General features: G+C 46.5%; 1 long non-coding RNA gene across 1 annotated transcript in view; it reads right to left on the reverse strand.

Moving 5' to 3' along the window:
* Nucleotides 1–26,788, reverse strand: part of LOC108532610 (uncharacterized) — a 110,684-nt gene extending 83,896 nt beyond the window's left edge. Inside the window, exon 1 of the long non-coding RNA XR_001886498.1 lies at nucleotides 26,553–26,788. This is a non-coding gene — a long non-coding RNA (uncharacterized LOC108532610). The remainder of the gene's footprint in view (nucleotides 1–26,552) is intronic.
* Nucleotides 26,789–27,402: the final 614 nt, after the last annotated feature.

The following is a 27,402-nucleotide window of genomic DNA, read 5'->3' on the forward strand; positions in this document are numbered from 1 at the left end:
CATATCTATTCCTTTAGCATTTCAATGTGATTTTTTTTTTTTTTCAGTATTTCCCTTGGTTTTGATCCCCTATGTACATGCATCTTGAATTTTTTTTTTTTTTTTTTTTTGAGATGGAGTCTTATTCTGCCACCCAGGCTGGAGTGCAGTGGCATAATCTCAGCTCACTGCAACCTAAACTTCCCAGATTCAAGTAATCCTCCGGCCTCAGCCTCCTGAGTAGCTGGGATTACAGGCACCCGCCACTACATCCAGCTAATTTTTGTATTTTTAGTAGAGACGGGGATTCCCCGTAGTGGTCAGCCTGGTCTTGAACTCCTGACCTCAGGTGATCCACCCCCCCATCAGCCTCCCACAGCACTGGGATTACAGGCATGAGCCACCGCGCCTGGCCTGTGCATTTTGAATCTTACTGGAGAGATCAATATCCATTTATGCCCCAAGCCCTCTACTTTTGGGTACCCTCTGGTGTCCAGCACTGTGCTCACATCAGAGAAAATGCTATCCCCACCCTGCTGTCAGGGCCGTAGGAAGAGCCAGCATCAGAAACCTAGGAGATGATGTAGGCGGGAGAGACAAGACGTCCCTCTCTCCTTCACTTCAAGAACATGTGTCCCCCAGCATGGAGGGCAGGATCGAGCTGCTCATTTCATGTTCGCCCTTTTATGTTTCTGTTTTGAAATTTGATGTTCAAAAGCTCACAGGCTGTAGTAGGTAATCAATCCAAATGGAAACGTGTAAGGGCCAGCGGAGCAAGGAGAACGTGTTTCTGAAGTTGGGGGAGTATTTTCTTAGGAATTTTCTTGTGCCACACAGAAAATCTTTCTAATAACAGAGAAAACTCATGAAGATAAATAGGGGTAATGAACTCCACTTTTTCTGTTCTATGCAGGGCAGTGGAGCTGCTCGAATGTGAATGTCTTGGCAGGAGGGGGCAGCTGTACTCAACAGTGAGTTGGATGTGACCTTGAGGGATTGGCGGGAGGAAAGGGAAAAGGGAGAAGGGAAAAGAGGCTGACCCTTTTTCAAAGGAAAGAAGGAACATTATGAATGACAAGAAGGAGGGGGAGTGTTTTGATGAAGTGTGTGCCCTCCCAGAGGGAAAGAAAGAGTGAATTAACGTATGTTGAGTAACTATTATGTGCCAAGACCCCTTTTCTCATTTTGCTTAATTCTCTCAATATCTCTGAAGTCATTTTTGTTATTATTGTCATTATTATTATCATCCTAGGGGCATTCTTAACTACTCTTTCCTGCAGAAGGTCTCCAGCAGGTTTAATTCAGTCACTACCTCACCCAATGTGAAGTCCATCGTCCCACTGACCTTTGCCATGGGCTGAGTGTGTGTCCTGCAGCGTCATGAGGCTGGGAGAAGATGCTCGCATGGGTAATTCATTCAAAGACTGAATAAAATCTCATGCTGATCTCAGATCAGTCACTCCCTTCAGCAGTCATCAAAGGAGGTTCTGGAGACCAAGAAATGACTGGCTGGCCACACAGGATCCCAAGGAAAGGACAGCCAAGCTCCAGGGCAGATAATAGGCTCTCCAATGGCTTGTGGGAACCTTATGGTGGTCCCTGTGGCCTTTAGGTCTTAGTGGGCACTTGGAGCAGGCCAGGGGCTGTCTCTCTCTTTCTCCTTTTTCTTTCTCTTTTCTCTCTGTCTCTTTCTGGCGCCCAGTCTCACTCTGGCACCCAGGCGCCATCTTGGCATCCTGCAACCTCCGCCTTCTGGTTCAAGCGATTCTCCTGCCTCAGCCTCCTAAGTAGCTGAGATTACAGGCATGTGTGCCACCACACCTGGCTAATTTTTTTGTATTTTAGTAGAGATGGGGTTTCAACATACTGGCCGGACTGGTCTTGAACTCCCAATCTCAAGTGATCTGCCCACCTCAGCTTCCCAAAGTGCTGGTGTTACAGGTATAAGCCACTGTGCCCAGCCTGGCTATCTCTATTTCTATTGATGACCTCATAGCCTGTAGACCCCAGGGTCTTACACCACATACATTTATTCCCTCTCCCACCCTTCCTGCAGCCTGGGAAGCTGTAGAAAGAATGCTAGCTCTACTCTCCCTGGCACTTCTCCAGGACACTGGTTTGTACCCACCAATCCCATCTCTGTTGTCTCCTTGGCAAAACCCTCCTTCTCCCTTCTCATTTGCTCTCACTTGACCTTTGGTGAATTGTTTCACTGGCAATGGTGACTGAGCAAAGGCATGAGAAGATGAAGGCAAGAATACTCCAAAGTCTAAGTCTACATATTACACATCACAAAAGATTTCTCATGGAGAATATTTGGTCATGACACCTGCTAGCAGAGGGTACACATCCCCAGCCTTCAGATTTCTGTAAAGCCATGCTGCTGCTGTGGAAACCGTGTGCCAGTAGCACAGGGAAGAAGCTTTCTCTACCCTTTTTTCAGAGCTTTTATCCCACTGGCCTTGCCATAGCTTCTGTAGACTCTGGCTATCTGCCTGACTGCTCACCAGGGACAACCAATGAGAGCCCTAACCAAGAGAATGGGCAGGTCACAGGCCAATTTTCCAAGCTCAATTTCCAGGCTGCCTTCCCTACCCCACAGACCCCAGCTCCAGCTTTCTGATGTGAAGCCCAGGGCTCTACTAAGCCTAAAGCTACTTTTCCCTTTTCTTCAAAAACAAGGAAGGATTTAACTTCCAAATCTTCTAGTGAAGAACAGAAACGGGGGGAAAAAAGCCCAATCATGTTTTTTTTTTTAATTTATTTTAAAGCATTCTTTACATTTTCTTTGTTCCGGCAAAATATACATAGAATGCAATTTAGCATTTTAACTAATTTTCAACGTAAACAGTTCAATGACATTCAGCCATCACTACCATCCATTTCCAAAACTTTTGATCAGCCCAAACTGAAATACTTTTTTTTTTTTTTTTTTTTTGAGACAGAGTCTCATTCTGTTGCCCGGCTGGAGTGCAGTGGGGCGATCTCAGCTCACTGCAACCTCCGTCACCCAGGTTCATGCCATTCTCCCGCCTCAGCCTCCCCAGTAGCTGGGACTACAGGTGCCTGCCACCATGCCTGGCTAATTTTTTGTATTTTCAGTAGAGACAGGATTTTGCCGTGTTAGCCAGGATGGTCTCAATCTCCTGACCTCCTGATCTGCCCACCTCGGCCTCCCAAAGTGCTGGGCTTACAGGTGTGAGCCACTGTGCCCGGCCCCCAAACTGAAATTCTATACCCATTAAACTGGAACTCCTCATAGACNTAAAGCATTCTTTACATTTTCTTTGTTCCGGCAAAATATACATAGAATGCAATTTAGCATTTTAACTAATTTTCAACGTAAACAGTTCAATGACATTCAGCCATCACTACCATCCATTTCCAAAACTTTTGATCAGCCCAAACTGAAATACTTTTTTTTTTTTTTTTTTTTTAGCCAGGGTCTCCTTCTGTTGCCCGGCTGGAGTGCAGTGGGGCGATCTCAGCTCCACTGCAACCTCCGTCACCCAGGTTCATGCCATTCTCCCGCCTCAGCCTCCCCAGTAGCTGGGACTACAGGTGCCTGCCACCATGCCTGGCTAATTTTTTGTATTTTCAGTAGAGACAGGATTTTGCCGTGTTAGCCAGGATGGTCTCAATCTCCTGACCTCCTGATCTGCCCACCTCGGCCTCCCAAAGTGCTGGGCTTACAGGTGTGAGCCACTGTGCCCGGCCCCCAAACTGAAATTCTATACCCATTAAACTGGAACTCCTCATAGACCCTCCCCTAGACCCTGGTAATGACTATTCTCTTTCTGTCTCTATGAATTTGAATGTTCTGGGCACCTCATGTAAGTGGAATTATATAATACTCATCTTTTTGTGTTTAGCTTGTTTCACTTAGCATAATGCTTTCAAGGTTCATCCATGTTGCAGCATGTGTCAGAATTTGTTTTTGAGGCCAAACAATATTTCATTGCATGCATATACTACATTTTGTTTATCCATTCATCTGTCCATGGGCATTTGAGTTGCTTCCACCTTTTAGCTATTGTGAATAATACTGCTATGAATTGGTGTGCAAGTTATCTGTTTCAGTCTATGCTTTAAATTATTTTTGGTACACACTTAGAAGTAGAACTGTGGGCCAAGGGCGGTGGCTCATGCCTGTAATCCTAGCACTTTGGGGGCCCAAGGCGGGCAGATCACTTGAGGTTGGGAGTTTAAGACCAGCCTGGCCAACATGGTGAAACCTTGTCTCTACTAAAAACACAAAAAATTAGCTGGTCATCATGGCAGGTGCCTGTAATCCCAGCTACTTGCAAGGCTGAGGCAGGAGAATCACTTGAACCTGGGAGACAGAGGCTGCAGTGAGCTGAGATCTCACCATTGCACTCCAGCCTGGGCAACAAGAGCAAAAGTATCTCAATAAAATAAAAATTTCTTTTTTAATTTTAAAAGTAGAATTTCTAGATTGTATGGTAATTCTAGAGACATCATCATACTGTTTTCCACAGTGGTTGCACCATTTTACATTCTCACCAGCAATGCAGCAGGGTTCCAAATTTTCTGCATCCTCACCAACACTTGTTGTTATTATTTTTTCTTACAGCCATTGTAATGAGTGTGATAAAGTGTTCCTAATGGTCATATTTTGCCATGTTAACATCATCTTACAAATCAGAAAAGTGAGGCTCAGCAAGGTTAACTGGCTTTCCTGCAAATGTAAAGTTGCCTAAATGACAAGAACTCCTTGTGTGCCCTCCCAGATCCCACCTGACTAGTTGATTCTCCTCTCTACATAAGCCTCAGCTGGAAGTTTAGAGGGTCATGGAAAGTGTTTGAAGCAGACGTTTGAATACAATATGCATATGCTGTGAATATAATATAAAGATAATATATGTATTATTAATACACCTCAAGCTGATCCTTCTTCTGAGCAATGCTACCAGTCAACAGGAAACATGACCTTTTCCAAGCCAAGGGGAGACCTAAATGTGAGCAAAGGAGAGACAGAAAGCCCCTACCTCTCACCTAAGCACCATGGATGCCATAGGCTTATCAGGAACATCAAATATACACAGAGCTCCTCCCCAAGAAGAATGAACAGCAGCTCCAAACCACCAAGACCCAAAAACTGGAGGGCCGTGGAGATGATCTGCTCAGCACAGCAGTGGACCCATAGTAGCTGCTGGATGACGAGGGCATGACAAGCCATAAGGAGACAACTGGAAGAGTGCCAGTTACCCAAGTCCTGTTAAGGGACAGGTGCCTAACCCGACTCTGACAAGCATGATTATCTCTGATTTACAGATATTGAGAAACTGCAGCTCTGAGACAAAGTCACAGAACTGCCATGCTGGCAAATGGAGTCAGGATCTGAGCTCTAATCTGGATGGTTCTACCCACATTCTTTCAACTTCAACCATTCTCACTGTGGGATACCTATGCAGAAACCCAGGAGCACCAAGCTGTGGGCCGGGAGGTAGGCCAAGCCAAGGGGTGAGCATAGCATGGCTTCTAGGAGCATCTTTTTTTCCGCAAAATTTTGAGAAAACAGCCAAAATCAAAATATTATTTTATGTTAAAATATACATTGTGGAGTAGAATGCAAAGTTCACAAAAATTTTCTAAGATAAAGCACACGGCTTCAAAGAAAGTTCACACTGACAGCTAGCCGCCTTAGGCAACACTCTCAGACCCCTGGGGTAGGTGTTCCTGCCTCTGCTGTTGGGACTCTGTCCAAGGAAAGCTCAGCTGTGCTGTCCTATATTCGCACATGAGATCTTGGGCTTTGGAGACCTACCAGCCTAGGTTTGAATTCTGATTCTCAGTTGCCAGCCATGGGAATTTGAGCTTTTTCTTTTTCCTCAGGCAAGTGATTTAACATTTCTGGTCCTCATTTTTCTTATCTATAAATTAGGGGAAAAAATAGCACATCTATTTTCACCTATTTTATAAAGTTACTATGAAGATTAAACAAGTAATAAACATAAAGCATTTATAGTTGTGCCAGGCACACAGTAAGAACTCTACAAGGGTTTTTTATCTGTTCATTATTTACTCTGAACCTGTTTAATTATCTATAAAATTGTAAAATTTTATCTATATATGTTGCATATACTATATACATAAGTATATGTTATATATACTAATATATACCTTGTAAGGGTGTCATGGGCATTACATGAAATGTTACGTATACAACACAGTGCCTGGCAGGTAGTAAGTACTCCACAAATACTACATATACTGGTAGTTATTATATCAGCATTGTGGCTATGGCATCATGACACCATTCCCAGGAGAAGTTCAAGTTATGACCTTAATCTGTTGATGCCAGTTTCATGCATTTCAACTTCCTGTATATTTTACCCATGGAGGCCAAGGGCTCTCTGAAATTTCGCCGAAAAATCAACTTGCAAAAGGCAGGGTAATTGGAGCAAAGGCATACACATTTATTTAATGGGTGTACATGGGAGCCTTCAGAAGGAAGACCCAAAGATACATAAGAAATTGTTCATTTCTATGCTTAGGTTCAAACAAAATATGGACAGGTGTGTAGAGCTATGATTGAACAAAAAGGGTGTAATCTAATATTAATAGACCAAGTAGGGAAACCCAGAGAGGCCTGTCTGTCTAGATTCTTCTTCGCTTCTCTGAGCAGCGTCCCTTCTTTCTGAGTGTAGGGCAGGCCCTCTCTGGAATGGGGAGGGTTTCATGACCTACAGTCAAACAGACAGGTCAGATTATTTCTTTTTCTTTTCTTTCTTTCTTTTTTTTTTTTTTTTTTTTTTTTTGAGAGATAGTTTTGTTCTTTTGCCCAGGCTGGAGTGCAGTGGTGCGATCTCGGCTCACTGCAACCTCTACCTCCTGAATTCAAGCGATTCTCCTGTCTCAGCCTCCCCATTAGCTGGGATTACAGGTGCCCACCACCACACCCAGCTAATTTTTGCATTTTTAGTAGAGATGGGGTTTTGCCATGTTGGCCAGACTTGTCTCAAACTCCTGACCTCAGGTGATCCACCCTCCTCGGCCTCCCAAAGTGTTGGGATTACAGGTGTGAACCACTATGCCTGGCCAGATAATTTATTTGTGGTCAGTTTTTAAACAGAAAGGCCCAGGGAAAGTTAGAGTCATATTTTTAGGTTTTCTGGCTGGCTCTGAAAAAAAGGGGCTCTGGTTTCTAGGAGCCACCACTGGGGAAAGGGATTCTAGTTTCTGTGGGTACCCTCAGGGGAGAGTGGGACTGGGAGACAGCAGGGAAGGAGGAGGACAGAGAAAAACTGCTTCAGGGGCTGCTTCTGAGGCTTTCATTGTGGGGTGTTGTTTACTGAGCCATAACACACACACACATTTTCTTTTTTTTTTTCTTTTTTTTTTTTTTTTTTTTTTTGAGATGAAGTCTTGGTCTGTTACCCAGGTTAGAGTACAGTGGTACAATCTCAGCTCACTGCAACCTCCACCTCCCGGATGCAAACAATTCTCCTGCCTCAGCCTCCCGAGTAGCTGGGACTACAGGTAGACACCACTACGCTCGGCTAATTTGGGTAATTTTAGCAGAGACGGGGTTTCACCATATTGGTCAGGCCGGTCTCAAACTCATGACCTCAGGTGATCCACTCTTCTCGGCCTCCCAAAGTGCTGGCATTACAGACGTGAGTTACCACACCCAGCCAACACACCCATTTTCTAAACAGGTATCTACAGAAGACAGAATCCTGGGCTCTTTGAGTCATATATTTGAATCAGTTTGGTATTTCTGAAATCGTTAGGAAGGCTGTTGTTTTCTCTGTGAGTCAAAGAAGGAATGTCCAGCAAGCCATATTCCTAGTCTGTATCTTTACGTCTCAAAGCATCCATCCTCCTCCAAGAAGGCCGACAGCACAGCCTCATCCCTCATCACACACAGAATCTTTGTAAGCAGTGTATAATCAAGTGTGCTTTCCTTTGTGTCTGTTTTGTTTCTTCAATTAGATTGTGAGTTCCCTGTGAAAGGGACAGAATTTTTACCCATGGTATGCAAACCATGAGGTCTGTTTCTAATTGGTTCGTCCAAATAAGGAGTCGTGTTTGTAATTGAAGGCATCATTTTGCCATTTTTTGTGGCCCAAGGGGGTACCTTGTTCTAATGTGCACCTATCCATGGCAGCCAAGACAACCTCCTGTACACCCCCCACGGTAGAGGGTGTTGGGAACCCTGGTGGTGCTTAATAAATATCTGAAGATGGATTCTATCATTTCTGAGTCTGAGTTTGGCGTTCCCTTAGGAGAAACCAAGAAGCTCGTGAACTGACAGGCTCAGCACATCCTTCCTTAGGCATGTGTCTATGAACAATAATAATCCATAACTGAGTGCCTGAGATAACTGGTATCACCACTTATGGGTATAAGCGACTGGGTCCTGTCAGTAACAATCCCCGAATGGCCATGGTGGTTGGATCCTGAGTGCAGGGCAGCATCAGCCCTGCTAAATGCCCCCTGAAAGTCTTCCCGGTCACATCTGAGAATTTCTAGGCACACCGCCCATGCCACAGGAGGCCAGTTTCAGGCCTCCTGGAAAAGGCACTGCTTGAGAGCCTGGGTTCCTGAAAGAGCTGCTCGAGAGGCCCCGTGCAGCTCTGCCTGGTGCCTCAGAGGGTCTCTCTGTCCACAGCATCCACACTGAACCCTCAGGGTGCCAAAGCCACTTTTGATTTGAGAGGACCAGGGATGGATGCCTCACACCAAAACCCTTGGCCCCTAGGCAGAACCATGTGGACACAGATCGACCACGTCTAGCTCTTCCACTTCTGAATCTGCCTACTCCTTCCTCACTTGCTAGAAATCAGTCACTCTGCGAGGGCAGGAGGAAAATGCTGACTGCTCTCCTCATCACTTCTGATCAGTCCCCAGTTCAGCCACAATAGCAATAAGAGACGCAAACAAACAAACCTCCTGGTATCTAAAAGAGAGAGTAAAATGCATATTTTATAAAAAGGCTTAATACAGAACAGGTGTGCAAATGGCAGGCTCTCTGGATCCTCATCTCAAGATTTACACAAAGATCAAATGAACTGGGGCTCAGCGAGGACACTTGGCTGCAAAAATTGATCTAGCCCTTTACACACCAGAAAACACACTCTCATATATTATCCCAGTTGATCCTGATAAAAACTGCATGTTGAGCTCAGAGTTTTTATCCTATGTATGTTTCTCAAAGCATAGGAAAAAGTTTCAAACTAAGGAACTTCAAGGACGGAGGAAACGTCTTAGAGGGGAAGCTGGAAAAGTCTAATGCTTATGCAGAAATATCAGCAAGGAAACAAAGCGTTTGGCTCCTGGGCCTGACAAATATGTGCCTGCACGTGCATGTGAATGTGTGTGCATGCACGTGTGTGTTCATATGCTTGTGTGTGTGCCCATGTGTGTGTGCCAGTATGTGTTTATGTATGCGTGTGTGTGTGCCTGTGTGTTTGTGTATATGTGTGGGTGTACATGCCTGTGTGCCTGTGTGTATGTGGTGGGTGTACATGTATGTGTGTGCACACAATCACAGGCATTGAGAACTGACTGCAATGCTCTCTTGGAGGTCCAGGCTGGGAATGGAGAAGGCAAACTGCCAAGAATCCAGGGCTGAGAGTGGTTTCATTGTCTCGTATCATAACAAGGGCCCTTGGAAGCTCCTGGGCGCTGTGCCACCCATCCTCTGGCCTGGGGACAAGCAATCTTGGCATGGTTTACCCACCTTCTGGTGAAGGTGCCAGGAACTGTTTCTTCACTGACCATCTTCCCAGTTTCTGTCCAAGGGACAGGCCAGATGGAAGAGGTCAGTGGAGGAGCAGCCATTCCCTGGGCTCTCCTCCAGGCTGTCAGCCCGGAATGATCAGCACATAGATAGCAGTTTAGCGAAGGTGATGTCACGTGCAGGAATAGAATGGCGACCATGGAGAGGAACTAGATGGGGAGTAGTGGTGGGCGGGCCTGCGCCCTGCTTTGACAGGGGTGCTGGTTACCATGTGAAGATGGGTCCAAGGGCAGGGAGGGGCGTCCCGGAGCGGCAGGTCAGCAGTGAGGATGATACCTGCTCCTGAAATGCCCTGGAATCAGGTATCTTCTCCCACAGCATTCCCAGGATGGGTCAGAACCTTTTAGTGCCAGATTGCTGACCTTCAGGACCAGCCGTGGGGATACAAAACACAAGAGATGATTTGAGTGACAGGAAAAGGAAGGAAGTGGAGAGAGAAGGAAAAACATGGGACTGAAGGACTGTCTTGTACCTTCCAGCCCCATCTTATCTTCCAGCATTTGTGAGGCACTTAGTGAAGGTGGGAATAAAAGGCAGTGAATTGGATATCAGGGAAACTACAGGAAGGAGGATGCAGGATACAAAGGAAGAAAGGCAGGGAAAGGAGAGAAGAAGGAACATGTTGAAAAGGCTGAAGGAAAAGCAAGGAAGGAGTGGAGAAAGGGGAGTAAGAGCATCCCTGATATGGTTTGGATCTGCGTCCCCGCCCAAATCTCCTGTTGAAATGTAATCTTCAATGCTGAAGGTGGGGACTAGCGAGAGCTGATTAGATCATGAGTACAGTTCTTAATGGTTTAGCATCAGCCCCCTAGCGTGCCCCCTAGTGCTGTTCTCATGATAGAGTTCTCACGAGATCTGGTTGTTTGAAAGGGTGTGGTGTGTCCCCTCTCCCTCCTGCTCTGGCCACGTAAGGCATGCCTGTTTCCCCTTCCCCTTCCGCCATGATTGAAAGTTTCCTGTGGCCTCCCCAGAAGCCACCATGCTTTCTGTACCACCTGCAGAACTGCGAGCCAATTACACCTCTTTTCTTTATAAATTACCCAGTCTGAAGTATTTCCTTATAACAGTGCAAGAACAGGCTAATGCAATCACCCAACAGGTGAGTAGACATCAGCAGACCCACAGAGCAAGTCTTGCCTTTAACCTTACACAAGAGGGTACTCCGGCCTAACACTGTCAACAGATGAAGAGAGAAGGTCAGGTAGTAGAGAAAGGACAGATATTTGAATTCCAAATGGAGCCTTCACAGCTGTGGACTATGGCCCACTAACCCTCCAAGCCTCAGTTTCCTTAACCATAAGATGGAAATCAAAGAACCTGGTTTTCAGAGTTGCCGTAAGGAATATGAGAAACAATGGCTATGTAAGCAGTAGCACAGGGCAACATAAAGGCAGGGGCTCACACTCGGCCCAGCCATTGTATTAGGCTTCTAATAGGTACCACCTAACAAATCAATGCACACTTAGTGGATTAAAGCAACCCCTATTCCTTATGTCACGGCTCCTGTGGGTCCAAAGTCTAGGCCCTTCACTCAGTCCCCTGCTCACGGTCTCACTGGGCTACAATCACGTGTCAGCTGGGGCAATGATCTCATCTGAAGCTTGGGGTGCTCTTCCAAGCTCTCCAGGTGTTGGCAGAATTTAGCACCCAGTGGTTGCAGGTCTGAGGCCCTCAGCTCTGGCCGCCCACAGCTCCCCACCATGTGGCCCTTCCCATATATGCCAGGGCCACACAGGACAGCATATCTCTCTCCAGTTTGCTCAGACACAGTCTAATATAATGTAACATGACCACGGAGGGACATCTCCTCACCTTTGCTGCATATATCATTGCTTAGAAGCAAGTCAGAGGTTCCCCTGCCCTCAAGGAGAGAGGATTATACAAGGGCTTGACTCCTTCACTGCCACCCTAGGGTATGTCCCTAGGCAAATGGGTCTCCTTGGTCTTCAATTTCCGTTTCTGTAAAATGATTATTTGTAACAATGCTTCCTCCATGACAGCAGTTATGATGGTTAAATTAATCAATTAATAACTGTAAGGCACTTAGAATAATGTCTGGTCTATAGTACATATCATATGTGCTTATGACATGTGTTTTAAATGAATGGATTTGAAAAAAAAAAAAAACCTATCATGCAGCAAGCACTGAATAAAGGAGCAAATGTCTGAAGTTGGCTGGCTAGTGCTAAAGGCAGGCCCAGGAACTGCCACCCTGGACCTGAAGGTGCTGGGTTTTTTGTTGTTGTTGTTGTTTAAGATGGAGTCTCACTCTGTCACCCAGGCTGGAGTGCAGTGCACAATCTCAGCTCACTGCAACCTCCACCTTCCAGGTTCAAGAAATTCTCCTGTTTCAGCCTCCTGAGTAGCTGAGATTGTGAGACAGGTGCGCGCCACGACGCCAGGCTAATTTTTGCATTTTTAGTAGAGACAGGGTTTGACCATGTTGGCCAGGCTGGTCTCAAACTTCTGACCTCAAGTGATCCTCCAGCCTCAACCTCCCAAAGTACTGGGATTACAGATGTGAGCCGCTGTGCCCAGCCTGGACCTGAGGGTACTCTTTCTCTCCGTGCTGTATCTCCCTTGGGGAGCAGAGAGATGGCAGTTTATGCTCTGGGTGGAGGCATCTGCAGCAGCAGCCCCCACGCCCACTTCCTGCTCCCTGACTCTCTTTACTTCTGGAGGAAGATGGGGTGTTCTGGGGAGCCAGGACCTGGACTCTCAGCCCTTGCCATCTCTCCAGCAGATACCCAAGACAGCTGCCATCCCCATCCATCTCTCCCTTTCAAATCTAATTTATGCATAACTTTTCTCATATTTGCAAACCATGAGAAACCCTTAAAACTAGAAGACTGTTTTCCATTTCTGAGGTGGGTTCTGCTGGCTGCCACGCACACTCACACGCATATATTTGAACAAGTTTGATTCAGTGTAGCTGACACAAAAACCACTTAGTCGTTTCTCCTACATCATCCTAAGTTAATACTCCTGACAGGCTGCAGGAGGCTTTTCAGCAATTTTTCTATTTCAGCCTTTTTCCCCTCTGCCTCCTGCCACTTCCCACCTCCCCCTTCCTTACTGTAAAATTTGCTTTCCGCTCAAAAGCTGACCAAACCTTTACAATTTGTATCCATCGCATCTTAAGACCAAATTGAAAGGCAAGCAGCAGCTCTAAATGGGAATGGGCCAGCCCAGCCTTGCAGAGATGGATTCTATTTGTGCTTGATGTGGGGGAATTTAACTGTTCACGAAAGATAAGAGATGTGCCTGCTTCGGTCCCTTCATCAGGGAGCTCCGACTCGGAGGGGGCGCTGCCACCCTGGGCTGTCTCTGTCGTTCACCTGCTCAGCCTCCTGCTTCAGCTGGTCTGGCTTTTGGATCCTGTGGTGGGAACTAGGCAGGATCCCCAAAGCCACAGGCTGCCTCTCAGACCATGGAAGCCCGCGCCCAAAGGGGAGTGGCTAGCGTGTGCCAAACAAGTACAGATATTCTCTCTCTCTCAGTCCCTCCCTCTCTGTTTCTGTCTCTCTCTATTCCAGTTTTTCCATCTCTATCTCCCTCTCATTCTCTGCCTCTCTGTCTCTGTTTCTCTGCCTCTGTCTCAGCCTCTGTTTCTAACTCTGCCTCTCTTTCTCTCTGCTTCTGTCTCTGTCTCCACCTGTTTCTAACTCTGTCTCTTCCTCTCTGTCTGCATCTGTCTCTTTTTGTCTCTGTCTCTATCCCTGTCTCTGCCTCTTTTTGTCTCTGTCTCTATCTCTGTTTCTGTCTTTGTCCCTGTCTCTACCTGTCTGTCTCTCCCTCTCTCACCTCTCTCTGTATCTTTTTGTTTCTATTTCTGTCTGTCTCTGTCTCTTTTTGTCTCTATCTCTGCCTCTTTTGTCTCTGTCTCTGCCTCTGTCTATCTCTGTCTCTTTTTGTCTGTCTCTATCTCTGTCTCTCATCTCTGTCTCTGCCTCTCCCCATCTCTCATGCACACACACACCTACAAGTCTGTGAGCCTGAGGCCCTGATATAACCTTGGCCTCTCCTGCCTCTGCCCTTCACCTTGGCCTCCACCGCCCGCCCTCTCCCCTCTCCCAGGGCACCACACTGCCCTTGGGGTTCTTTTCAGCTGGATAATATGTGGGGGGCAGGGGATCTGCAGGCTGGCCACCAGGAGCTCCGCTTCCCCCAAGCACTAGCACTACCTAGGAATGTGACCGCAGCTCTACCCACCCGCCTCGCCTCGTCCTAGATCTGCCCCTACTTCGTCCCCGGCAGGAGGCCGACCTCCAACTCCAGCTCTTCAGCCCGGAGACCGCCCAGCCAAGGCCCGGAGCTTTCCAGGACCAGCTGGCCAGCAGGGGGCACGCTGTCCTCGCAGCTGGCAGCCCAGCCAGTGACAGGCAGCAGGGAGGGGCGGGGGAGTGGCAGCGGCTAACCTTGCAGGGGAGGCAGTTATTTAAGGCCTAAACTTCTCTGCTGCTGGCATCCTATTTCCTGAGCAGGAGCCCTAAGACTCAGGGCCAGCCGGGAAGAAGGCTGAGCTGGGGGAGAACAATTAAAGGGGAAGCACAAAATTTGCACAACCTGGCTCTGGGTACAGTGGCAGGCTACAGTGTGACCCGGGCTGCTGAGGCCACCCCAGAAAAACAGCAAAGTGAAAAGGACGGTGGTGCCATTCAGTCCAATACCCCCAGGTGCTTGACCTCCCACCACAAATGTCATTGGCATTGCTATCATTACTATTTTGGAGATGAGAAAACAAAGGTGCAGAGAGGTTAATTAACCTGCTGAGAGTCACGTGGCAGACGAATGATCTGATCTACAACTGGCTGACCGCAGACTGCCTGCTTGCCACAGCTATGCTGCCTTCGCTGTGATGACCTGAGACGTCTTCCTGGCCCGTGGCCCTCAGCCAGCCACCTAGCACCCTGCTAGTTTGCAGCACAGTCAAAGGCGTGACCCCTTCAGGTATTCTCATTTTCAGAGGAAACAGGAGGCCTGTAAAGGGTTCAAGACCTAAGCATTTAAGGAGGCCTTGGAGAAACACTGGAATGGCCGGAAGGAAACTGTCTTGACCTAACTCTGGCTCGGCCATTACTAGACTGTGTCACACTGAGCAAGCTGCTTGTCATCTTTGTGCCTTGTCTAAGAAATGTAGAGCTAGAGACAGATCCAAGAATCTTATCCATGGCCCATGAATGGGCTTGGAGGGCCCACAAATTCCCTAAAAATTATGTATGAGAACTCCTGTGTATGGGTATTAGATACATGGGCATTTATTGGGGAAAACAGTCACAATTTTCATCAGCTTCTCAATGGGGTCTGTGAGCAGAGAAGGTCTGAGAATGGCCGTATCCGATGACCTGTAAGTCACTTTCAGCTCTGACATTCTGAGACAGATGACTGACACTCTAATGAAAAAATTTCAGGTCTGAAACCATGACGTTTATGCAAGTGATCTGTGGGGCCAGCTGTGGAGACAGCCACGGTCTCAGGGGGTCACTCCTATGTCTGAGTCCCCCTGCTTCTCACCTGATGACAGGTATTCTTATGCAGGTTTGTATGGTTAAAATACCAGGAGAAAGGACAGCCTGTAGGTGACTCTGGTGAAAGGAGGCCCTGGAGGCCCCCCACGACTCAGCCCCTGGGGCAGTATCTCACTGATCATGTCACCAGGTGTCACTTTAACTGTCAATCTCCCCTGGAGCAAGCCAGGGCTTCCTCTAGGTAGGTCTCTAAGGATAGTGACAGGGTCCTCTGTAGAAGTTCCAGACAGTGCTGGAAAATTGGCCCAGGGCTTCTTGGAGAACCCGAACAGCCTACTGTGCTGGGTGAGAGGGAGGAAAATCTTACTCTTGTTTATCTCATTTGGTTCTTATTGCCCACACGTCTGTTTTAAGGTCAGATCAGGTTAAAATAGCCATCATCTTTATCCCTGATGAGAAAGAAGAGGGAGTTGTCATAAATTAACAATACAAGCTGTAAGAGGGTAAGAAGTGGTCATGGAAGGAAAGGACTTCTATCTGCCTTGCACTGTGACAACAAAGATGTTCGGGGTTGGTTCCAAGTCTAAGAGTCTCAGATGTATTTGGATTGGCTGGCAAAACTACACTCTTCACCCCAGACTGCATCCCTAGTCATTGCCAGAAATCTGGTGATTCAAAGCCCCAGGAAGATAGCCCACCTTCCACCACCCCACCTCCTCCCCTTCTTCCACCACCCTGCCTCCCCCCAACCATCCACCACCCCGCCTCCCCCACACCGTCCACCACCCGCCTCCCTGCCACTGTCCACCACCTTGCCTACCCCCCACCGTCCACCAAGGCTACCTTCCACCATCCCACCTCCTCTTGCCTCCAACCTGGTTGGACTCTTCAGCTGATGGTGCCTGGAACCTGTGCCAGGTCTCCTCTGCACCCCTCCAAGCACAGAGTGGGAGCTGGAGATGTATTTGGGTACCAAGTAGCGCCACCAGGCAGGCTGGGGCAATGTCTGGACCAAGAGGAATGACTTTATGCTGTGTCACTTTCATTAATGTAAGTTCATAGGATATCATTTCATAATGACTTGACTTTCTTCCTTTGCAAATACTAGCAGAATATGAAATTTGCCCAAGTTTTCCTAAAATGTGTGTCTAGATCACCTGGGATTTGAAATTGAAATTCTTAATAGGTCTCCAGGTCAGCCAATGCCCAGCAGTCCAGGGAACCTGGTCTGGCTGGCTTATGCTGTTGGCTGATGTTCAGAACAGGGGATTTAGGGATCTGTAGCCATGCTATGAAGCTTCAGGGTCCACCCAGGTTTAAGCAGGCAAGGAGGGAGGGCTTGATCCTAAAGGGTATGATGAAAGGAAACAGACAGTATATGGTAGCAGGAAGGCACTGCCAGGGTCAATAAGCAGTGACCCACAAAAAAGGTAGATGATGGGATTCAGAGACTGCGATATGGAAAGGTGAGAAGACAAAGAGGTGACCATCACTGTGTCAGTCCATTTTTGCATTGCCGTAAAGGGATACCTGAGGCTGGGTAATTTACAAAGATCTTTTCTTTGTTTGGTTTATTTTGTTCGCAGTTCTGCAGGCTGTCCAAGAAGCATGGCAGCAGCATCTGCTTCTCGTGAGGGTCTCAGGAAACGTTTACTCATCGTGGAAGGTGAAGGGGGAGGAGGCTTGTCACATGGCAAGACAGAGAGCAAGTGAGAGAAGAGGAGCTGCCAGGCTCTTTTTAACATTCAGATCTTGTGGTAACTAATAGACTGAGAATGTACTCATTACTGTGAGGACGGCACCAAGCCATCCACGAGATCCAGCCCCATAACTCAAACTCCTCCCACCAGGCCTCACCTCCAACACTGGAAATCACATTTCAACATGAGATTTGGAGGGGACAAACATCCAAACTATATCAACCATCAACTCCAGAGACTGGTAAAGAAAGCAAGGTGGAAACTCAGCCCAGAGGCAGTGGAGTACTGACTGGACAAATAATCCAGATAAAGCTCCAGTCCAGGTGCTGGAGCTCATGTATACCAGCGGAGGCTTGGCCTTAGAAATCAGAATGAAAAGCAGTCCTGAACCAAGGTAGAAGGTCTGAGCAATGCTGCCAGCAAGTCTACCTTGAAGCTGAATTCTCTTAGTTGACTCCAAGGGCAGGACAGTCCTGAATGTCAGTTGGGTGGTAAACTATAAGTAGGGCTCAGATGGCTCCTGAGAATGGTCCTGTAACCTTAGATTGAGGATGAGGAGGGAAGTAGAGGTAAGAGCATTGTGCAAGGAAAAAGAGAACAAAGTGAACAACTGCTTGCTTTGTCTCCCCAAAGAGAGACACTACAAATGTCAAACCCCAGGGATGCTGCAGATACTGATTCCACAGGTAAGAAAGGGGAGCTCTCATTTAGTCCCTCCTGATGTCAGCCAGGTCCAGGCTGACCTAAGAGGTACCTGCTGCACAGGGGTAGAGGGGCCTGGCTGTATCTGGTTGAATGTGCTGTCTTCTTAAATAGCTCGTCAATCCATGGTGGACTTCTCAGCCAATATGGCGATGACTTCCTAATGAAGGTGTGTATGAGTCAGAGTTCTCTAGAGGGACAGAACTAACAGGATATATGTATACATGAAAGGGAGTTTATTAAGGAGAATTGACTCACACAATCACAAGGTAAAGTCCCACGATAGGCCATCTGCATGCTGTGGAACAAGGAAGACAGTGGTAGATCAGTCTGAGCTCCAAAACCTCAAAAGTAGGGAAGCCGACAGTACAGCTTTCAGTCTGTGGCTAAAGGACTGAGACCCCCTGTTTAATTACTCGTGTAAGTCCAAGGGTCCAAAAGTGAAGAACTTGGAATCTGATATTCAAGGGCAGGAAGCATCTAGCACAGGAGAAAGATGGAGGCTGGAAGACTCAGCAAGTCTGCTTTTCCATCTTCTCCTGCCTGCTTTATTGTAGCTACACTGGCAGCTGATTAGATGGTGCCCACCAAGATTGAGGGTGGATCTGCCTCTCCCAGTCCACTGACTCAAATGTTAATCTCCTTTGGCAACACCCTCACAGACATATCAGGAACAATACTTTGCATCCTTCAATCCAATCAAGTTGACACTCAATATTAACTATCACAAATCCACCCCTTGTCAACTTGAACCCACACACATCACCTGAAACCATACATAATCTTCAAATAGACAATAATGTCATAATTATGCCTATCATAATACAGCTATCTTTCATACAACCAGAAGTGCACTAATTCTTAACCCAAATGCTGTTATAGAAATTAATAGCACTTAAATTCTGATATGAAGTCAAGAAATCTTATGTCACATGATAAAGGAAAAATAAAGGAAATAATATGAAGATATTTTCTTAGTGCAATTGTATAATGCACAAACACATTCTTAACAACATGAGGAGGAAATACTCATGACAATTACAGTCCTCATTTCTGCAACTGGTCACGTGGTCATAGCTGGTTTTGATGACTACCTTCTTTGACTACCCATTCTGTATTTCCTTTGCCTTCAGCAAGCACCTCAGCGAGTTGTGGTTTTTTTAGCTGGTGGAGGGACCCAAACCTTCATTCCTGAAGGTTCTGGGCCATTTGCAGTCCTGCCTGGATTGAGTTGTTGTAGTTTCATGCTGACTTTAATCACAGGGCATGGGATTGATGCCCTAAGGGATCTCCTGTATTCCATGCATACTCTTCCTTACCTCCATTGTGGAGTAGTAGACTGATTTCATCTCGATAGTCCAGGTCAGTCATCCCAGCCAACACTGTAACTCCCTTTTTAGCCTGTACACTTAGAGGTAGGAGGAGCCCAAAATGGCCAGGTGACCATCTTAACTTTCAGTTTAATTGAATCATTTTTGTGTCTCCTGGTGGCAGCATTCCTCCCTCTGGAACTAGGACATCTAGGCCACCAGAATGTAATGTTGCTGGAACAGAAAGTAAGATTTCTGCTAGTGGGTCACTAGGGGTGATGGTGAGTAGTACCACTTCCACTTCCACCCCTTGATTCCTGAACCTGTGAATCCTGGCTATAAGATAAACAGTACCATATATTGGATACTGATTCAGAGCATACACAACCTTCTGGAGAACTTTGCCCCAGTCCTGCAAAGTATTGTCACCTAGTTGGTATTGTAATTGTGACTTCAAAAGGCCATTCCACCACTCTATCAGTCCAGCTGCTTCAGGATGGTGGGGAACAAGTAAGACCAGTGAATTCCATGAGCGTGATCCCACTGCCACACTCCTTTAGCCATAGTGAGTGCCTTGGTCAGAGGCAATGCTGTGTGGAATACCACGATGGTGGATAAGGCATTCTGTGAATCCACAGATGGTAGTCTTGGCAGAAGCATTGTGTGCAGGATAGGCAAACTCATATCTGGAGTGTCTATTCTGGTGAGGACAAACCGCTGCCCTTTCCATGAAGGAAGAGGTTCAATATAATCAACCTGCCACCAAGTAGCTGGCTGATCACCCAGAGGAATGGTGCCATATCAAGGACTCAGTGTTGGTTTCTTCTGCTGGCAAATCAGGCACTCAGCAGTGGCTGTAGCCAGATCAGCCTTGGTGAGTGGAAGTCCACTTTGAATCCTTCAATCCAATCAAGTCGACACTCAATGTTAACCACCACAAGGTGCTTACAATTAGGTTCTGATTGCGGGAGTAAGGAGTGGATGAGCAACTCCTCCCCATGCTCTCTAGTCCTGGCACCTCAAACTTTCTGATGTCTCTTGGCTGTGATTCAATAACCTTTGTCCTCACCTGGCAGCTTATCTGCTCTGGCAACAGGCATGGTGGGCAAAACATGGGCTTTAGATTCAGACCCAGGTCCAAATGGTAGCTCTCCACCGACTAGTTGTAAACTCTTGGAATAATAATATAACCTGTCTGAGCCTCAGTATATCATATAATGGAGATAATAAAACCTATTTCATTGAGTTTTAATAAAGATTCAATAATAATGACAATGTTTATTTAGCACTTACTGTATTCCATGCACTGTGCAAGTGACTTACATAAATTATCTAAATGGAGCTTAGGCTTCATTTCCGTTCCTTAGTTTCCTTTGCCTGTAGGGCCATAAATTGGCACCTGAGCTCACCAGTTAATAGCTACAAAATTGCAGGTATTGTTTCCTTGAAGAAATGAACAGTCCCTAAATGGGCTGGGCTGGCAAATCTGGTTCTCTTCAAGAAACCCAGATATGATGTCAAGCAGGGGAAAATTATTTTTCTGAGTTTCAGAAATCTTCAGGAACTGCACTGTGCCTTAAACATGGACCCTAATCCCTCATCCAGTCACGCCAAGACCACTATGAGCTTGTTCGGATTGTCTTTTCGTTCCTAGCTTCCACCACTCTCCAGGAATGAGTATTCACTGCCTTGTCCCATTTGTCACTCCATCCATATTGTTTACTAAGCCTGAATACCCTTCCTCTTCCCTATCTGGAAGTCTTTCCCAATGTTAAGGTCTTCCTTAATTCATGTGCTTTCATGGGGTCTGTTCCTTACGTGTTTTAGTCCTTATCCAATTTGATCTCAGCCATTTGTGGATGAATCTGCCTCTCATAACCTTCATCTCATGGACAGAAAAAGTAGTGCCCTATTTATACTTTTATCCTGCCCTCTTCCCTATGAAAGGAACCTATCAGAGGATACAACACATTTTGTGCAGTTAGTTGAGATCAGTCTGCACATCTCCTGACAGGTCATAGAGGCTAGAGATGGAGAAAGGAAATACTTTGTAAGGCCCCAGGACTGGAGGGGCAGGGACCTGGGAACCTTCGCAGGTCCACTGCTTCTTCTGGGAGGTAAGAGCCAAAGATAATCTCTCCCGGGTTGGCTTTGGGCAATCAATGGAGTGGACTCATCACTGGGAGGCTCCACCCTCCTTTCTAGGTCCATGTTTCTGACTCCAGGGCCCCTGCCACCACCTGATTCTAAAACACCTCTTTCCACAAGGTTTCCCACTGCACAGTTTACTGAAAACTGGTCTGTTGTGAGTTGTGTGCCCTGAGGCATTATTTCATACAGAACTGGATCTGATAAATGAGGCCAGCCAGGTGGCATCTACTATCTAGATGGAGCACTCTAGACATGAAACACTCCTGCAAGAAACACCTTGGAGGGACCTGGGCTCTCTCTCATAGTGTCCCCTCATCTCTAAGCTCTCCTCAACGGATCACAGCAACTTCCACATTGGAAGAACAAGAGGAGACAGTCCCTGTATTTGGATGGCAGAGCCTCCCTACATGTTCAGGACAGGGCTTTGTCCTGCAAACTGTGACACAGACTGTTCTGTCCGCCAGTGTCCCAGAAAGCAGCTGGGGCACCGTCCTGTGCTCTCAGACACACAGGCACTCAGCCTGTGGCTTACTCCTTCCTCTCTCAGCTGGTGCACTGGCCGTCTCCCATGGATTGGGTGGAACTACCATGTCCGCTGCCATGACTGTTTTATAGAAGAGAAGAAAGTTGGTTATGAACTGCACCAACCTGTCTTCAGACAGTGACAGCCTAAACATTACCCCCTAGGTAAAAAGAGCATATCTGCTTTACAAACTAAGCCTCAAGAAAAGTGCCTTAGCCACAGTCTTCCCATACTTCCATGCACACGTCTGTCCCTAAACTTCTGTTATAGGGACATTCTGTAGCTGGCCCTCAAGTCACTGCAACCAAATGGCAACATCAGGCAAGTGAGTAGAGTGTATATCTCCAACCTGAGACAGCCTTGGTGGGGGCATATAAGAGGGTTGCCTGAAATTGGGGACAAGGTGCTAAGGAGGGATGAAATGTGCAAAGAAAGGGAAACTTCAACAAAGGCAACAAACTCAGTCCCTCACAGCTTGCCTGGACCTGTCTTGGCATGCACAGTGTTCTTGTGGGGCCACCCAGCAGGGCTGGCCAGCCTGCAGCCCAAGCCGGAAGGGTGCTCCCTGAGGTCCCATGTCAGTCTCTTTCCCTTTGCTCATCCCCCTCTTCCCCTGGGCAGCTCGTTTGCTTGGAGCAGTCTCTCATTTCCCTGTGTTGGTTTAGTCTCAGGCCCAGACCCTGTTCAATATTTGTTTCCCCGGCTTCGCTATTTGCTCTCATTTCCATATGTTTAACATACATATTAGCTACCTCCTGCCTCATCCCATAGTTGTCACTAGTTCTTCCGGCCTCAGTCTGAGTCCCAGGACCACTGAGCACCTGTTATCCCAGGAGGACGGTGCTGGGTTGCTGTTGCCTAACCACTGGTGCCACCCTCCCTATTCCCCTACCCACTCAGGAGACTCAAGTCTGGACAGCAGGACCTCAGAGCTCCCTCTCCCCTTTGCTCGCCCCATCCGAAGTCACCCTTTCTTCCTTCTGGCAATGTAATATTGATTGACATTCTAGAACTATAATTTCTTCCTTAATGAGAAGTCAAGGTGAGAATACAATTAAAAGTTCTTAAAATGGACTCCAAAGCTTCCTTCATATTGTCCCTTCCCACGGCCATCCTCTCCCGCTGAACTTATTTTATCTTCCTCACTCCACATTGGCTGACCTGCCTTCATCATAAGCTTCTTGATGAGTCCTAGTGATCATCTAGCCCAACTATGGAGCTATGGCTTAAACGCTCCTTCAGTTATTCACCCTGCATTCCTTTCATGCACCTGGCACTGGCCTAGGCACCAGAGATTCAGACATGACAGGGATAAATAGGAAGAAGCTGGTAGGACCTCACATTTAGTGTGGGAGGTGGAGTCCCAACTATAATAACACCGTGTGACAAATTTAAGACAGAGGTGGAAAGGGGCTACCAGAAGAGGACCCTAACTCAGCCAAAGGTATCAGCAAAGGCTTCCCGCAATCCTTTCATTACTGATTATTCCACATTTAGGGGAACTCACTACCTCCCAAAGCGTCATCCTTTCCCTTTCTGAGTTCTTGACACACATCCTTCTTTCTGTGAGTATGTCCCTGTTGCCTGCAATCAGCAATCTACATTTTTTTTTAGTAAAAAGCTGCGTTATCCTTGAATGAACCATGTCCCTCTGCCTCAATGTTTCTCCAGCTGTAGAAAGAAAAGGATAAAGCTCAGTGATTTCTAGAACCCCCTCAATCTTGTTGGTTCTACAGCAGATTGGCTCTCAGGGAGGCCTCTCCCCCCGTCCTCACTGCACCTTCCAAATAGATGCCATGGGTCACCTTCCCCTTGCTTCTTCATAGCCTCTGGCCTCTTCTCCATTAAGCCCACCTGCTCACTCTGCTAGCTGCTTCCTTAAAATCCCGCTCATCATGTTGTCCTGATTCCTTGCTGCCTCCAGGAGAAATCCACATATCTTGGCTTCAGATGCATTCAAGATATTTTATAATTGGCCCCAACATACCTTCTTCTTCCTGCCCTCTGCCACCATGGAACTGCTCCTGCTGTAATGCCTGTCTCACAGTTCCCCAGACATGAGAGTCCCTTTCAACTCTGCACCCCTGGATAGGCCTCCCCATCAACTTGAAAATCTGCTCCCTATCTTTATCAATCAGCAAACTCCTATCTATACTCAAAGCCTGGTTCACAGCCTAGGGGTAATAAATCTATTCTTCCTCTGTCCCCGTGAAGCACACTGTTCATGCTTTCATAACACCATCCTACAAGTCTGTCCTCAGTCCTACTCATGTCCTGGAATTTCTGCTCTTGTCTGGTCCTGTCTACACTGAATAACGATAACCTATGCAGCCAGTAGGATAGAGCTGTGACAATGTGTGACTTCCAGGACTAGGTTATAAAATACATTGCAACTTCTACCTTTCCCTTCATGGCTCACTCTGGGGAATCCAGCAGCCACAGGACCTGCAAATAGCCTATGGGGAAGACCAAGACCAAGGGGACAAAGCTGAGGCCTCCGGCCAACACTCATGTATTAGTCTGTTTTTGCACCACTATAAAAGAATACCTGAGACTGGGTAATTTGTGTGTGTGTGTGTGTGTGTGTGTGTGTGTGAAGAGGTTTAATTGGCTCGCGGTTCTGCAGGCCGTACATGACGCGTAGTGACTTCTGCTTCTGGGGAGACCTCAGGAAGTTACCAATCATGATGGAAGGCAAAGGAGGAGCAAGGCATCTCACCTGCAAGGAGCAGGAGCAGGAGCAAGAGAGAGTGAGCAGGGAGGTGCTGTATACTTATAAACAGCCAGATCTCATGAGAACTCATTCACTCTCACAAGAACAGCACTGAGAGGATGAGGCTAAATCATTCATGAAAAATCCACCCCCATGATCCAACCAGCTACCACCAGGCACCACCTCCAAAAATGGGGACTACAATTCAACATGAGAGTTGGTGAGGACACAGATCCCAACCATATTAACTACATCAACTTGCCGGCATGCAAGGGAGCCACTGTCTCAAGTGAATCCTTCAGCCACAGTCAAACCTTCAGATGACTGTGTTCCCAGTCAATGTCTTGACTGCAACCAATGAGAGACCCTGAGCCAGAGCCACCAAGCTAAGTGGCTCCTATTTTGGATCCACAGAAACTGTGAGAGATTATAAATGCTCATTGGTGTTTCAAACCATTAGGTTGTGGGGCACTGTGTTACAAGGCATTAGATAACATCAACAACAGCTTTTACCCTATTGCACTAAAATGTATCTTTTTACAAGCTTCTCTGTACAATCTGTCAGCATCTTTGGAAACATGGGCGTATGTCTTTCTCCTCCAAATCTAGTGTCGAGCAAATTGCATGATGCAAAAAAAGTAGGCTATAAATAAATCCTTGTCTAACTTATTAATTAGTAATTAATTTTTTAAAGCCCTAAAGATCTGGTTTATGTTTCTCCTTGTTCAACTACTTGATTCTTTACTTTGGCTTCCTTTAGGCATCAATCTGTGTCATACCCCCAACTCCATACTCTACAGGGCTCTACATAATATTTGCAGTTTGCAAATGACCTTTTACCTGCCTGTTCATTCTTACAATGACCTTCTGAGGTTGGCAGAGCAGGTATGATTAAGCATATTTTACATAAAACAGGTTAAGCTTCTTGTCCCAGTTTGTCAAACAGTTCCAATTTTCCTAGACTTTCCCAGTTTTCCTAGGAGCTTGGTTCAGTGTCCCTTATACCACCCTTTATTGGATAGGTGAGCTGGATATTATAGATGCTTCAGCTGCTGTCTAAAGACTCATCGTTGGGGGCTTCTGAAGGAGCTGAGCTTCCTATTTCAAGATAAGAATGCAGACAATCATTCACACTTACAAGAATTTCCTACCTGACCACCCTTCTCTCTTTCCAAGGCTGGAAGCTCAGTTGCCCTGGGCCACCCTGGACCACCCTGGGCTATGATGACACAGAGTCTGGGTGTAGTCTGTGCCTTGGTTTGGTGTTCTATCTCCTGATTAGCACAAGCTAATGCCACTCACCCCTGTTAGCTGCACGCACACACTGCAGACTTCCTGCGAGAGCCATGGTGGTGTTTGCTTGGAGAGATTGTCTGAAAAATAACCTCTTTCCCTAGCATCCAGAAATAGCTCTTGATGTTATCTTTAAAAAACAATTTTGGGACCAAAATTTAGAATAAAGCTGAGTGCCAGTAAATGCCTACATGACCGCTTCCAAGGGAAATCAGAAAGGATTTCTAGAGCCACTAAAACCGTACATTATTGTAAGCCTGTAGAGCTGAAAAGCTCCTGGACTGAGTGTCAGAAGACTTTTTTTTTTTTTGAATCCCAACTCTCATCACAGTAGCAGTATGAGGCACTGAACCTCTTTGGGGTATAGTGTTTTTATCTATAGAAACACAGTCATCCTACTTTCTGTATTAAAATCATGAGATCAGGGACAAGGTGAATAAACATCATACTCATCATGTACCAAACACCTAGGATGTGCCACATGCTATATTAGGCACTTTGCAGCTCTTAACTCATTGAAGTTTCACAGCAATGCTATGAAGTAGGCATTTTCCCTACTTAAGTAACAACTAAACCAAAACTTAGAATAGTTAAGTAGGATGCTCACCAGGCAGTAAATCAAGGGTAGAACTGGGATGCAAACTTCAGCTTTTTCCAGTTTGCTGTGATGACAAGTAAGAGAATATATCCTAACATGCTCTAAACATTCCTTTTTAAAAAAATCAAATGACATGAAAACAAAGAGGAAAGAACCCATCATTTGGAGATAGGCCCAGTGATACATGCCATTCTCCTTGGTTCTCCTTTTCTGACTTCCCAAGGCAAAGACTGCACTCTGGAAGCATGGATCCTGGACAGCCCATGTTCCCGAGCTTCTGCAGATGAGGGTGAGGGAAGGGTGGGCACCCCACACCTCCTGCAGACCAACAAAAGTTCTCTCTTACCTGCCAGTCTAGATTCTGCCTCATCCCTACCCTGTTCAAGGAACAACAGGGTTTCGTCGTCTCTCTGGGAAGCTGCAGATGGCTCATTTTTGCATTCTTCCCATTTCTTAAAAGTACTGCACATGAATTTTTAAATTTTTAAAAGTAAAATTGATTTAAATTGATTCTATTTAAATTTTCTTTTATTTTAAAGGTTTCACAATGCCTCCTAGGATAACTTCAGCCTTTCTGTGTGTTCAAAAACAGACTTTGGAGCCTATATTGAACTCACATACAGCCCTTTCCAGGTCATAAAGGCTGTTCTTTTCAACTCTAGAATTCCACATTCTGTCAAGTCCTAGTTCTCCTCTTCTGCACTTTGTAAATGGCACAGAGGCCTACAATTGCTTAATGCTCAGGACAAAACCCAGAACTTGACATTTTTCTTGCCCAACATTTTTCTTCCAACCCAGATTCCACAGAGCTCATTTGTACCTCCCTTTGCCCACGGGTCCCTAAAATAGAGCAACTTCTCTTTAATTCTATTGCCATTCAACTGCCTGACTTTGAGCACATGACTGAGCCTCCTCTGTGACTCAGTTCCCTCTTCATGATCACTGCTCTATGTCCTTCCCGCAGCTGCTGTGACAATGATGTTAAAGATGCCCCACAGTGACCATACCACCCTTGTCCCTTTTGGTCACTGTGCTGAGAGAGGCACTTGGGATTAGACTCTTCTTTATCCCTCAAAAGATAACCCTGGGGAGGAACTCATTTGATCACTCTAATTTTCCATGGCTAGTTACACATACCAGCCTCCAGCCCCACCCTTCACTTGGCTAACTCTAGCTCTTCGTATCCTGGTCCTCTG

This window comes from Rhinopithecus bieti, unplaced genomic scaffold (assembly GCF_001698545.2).
Source record: "Rhinopithecus bieti isolate Rb0 unplaced genomic scaffold, ASM169854v2 scaffold_9383, whole genome shotgun sequence".
NCBI lineage: Eukaryota > Metazoa > Chordata > Mammalia > Primates > Cercopithecidae > Rhinopithecus > Rhinopithecus bieti.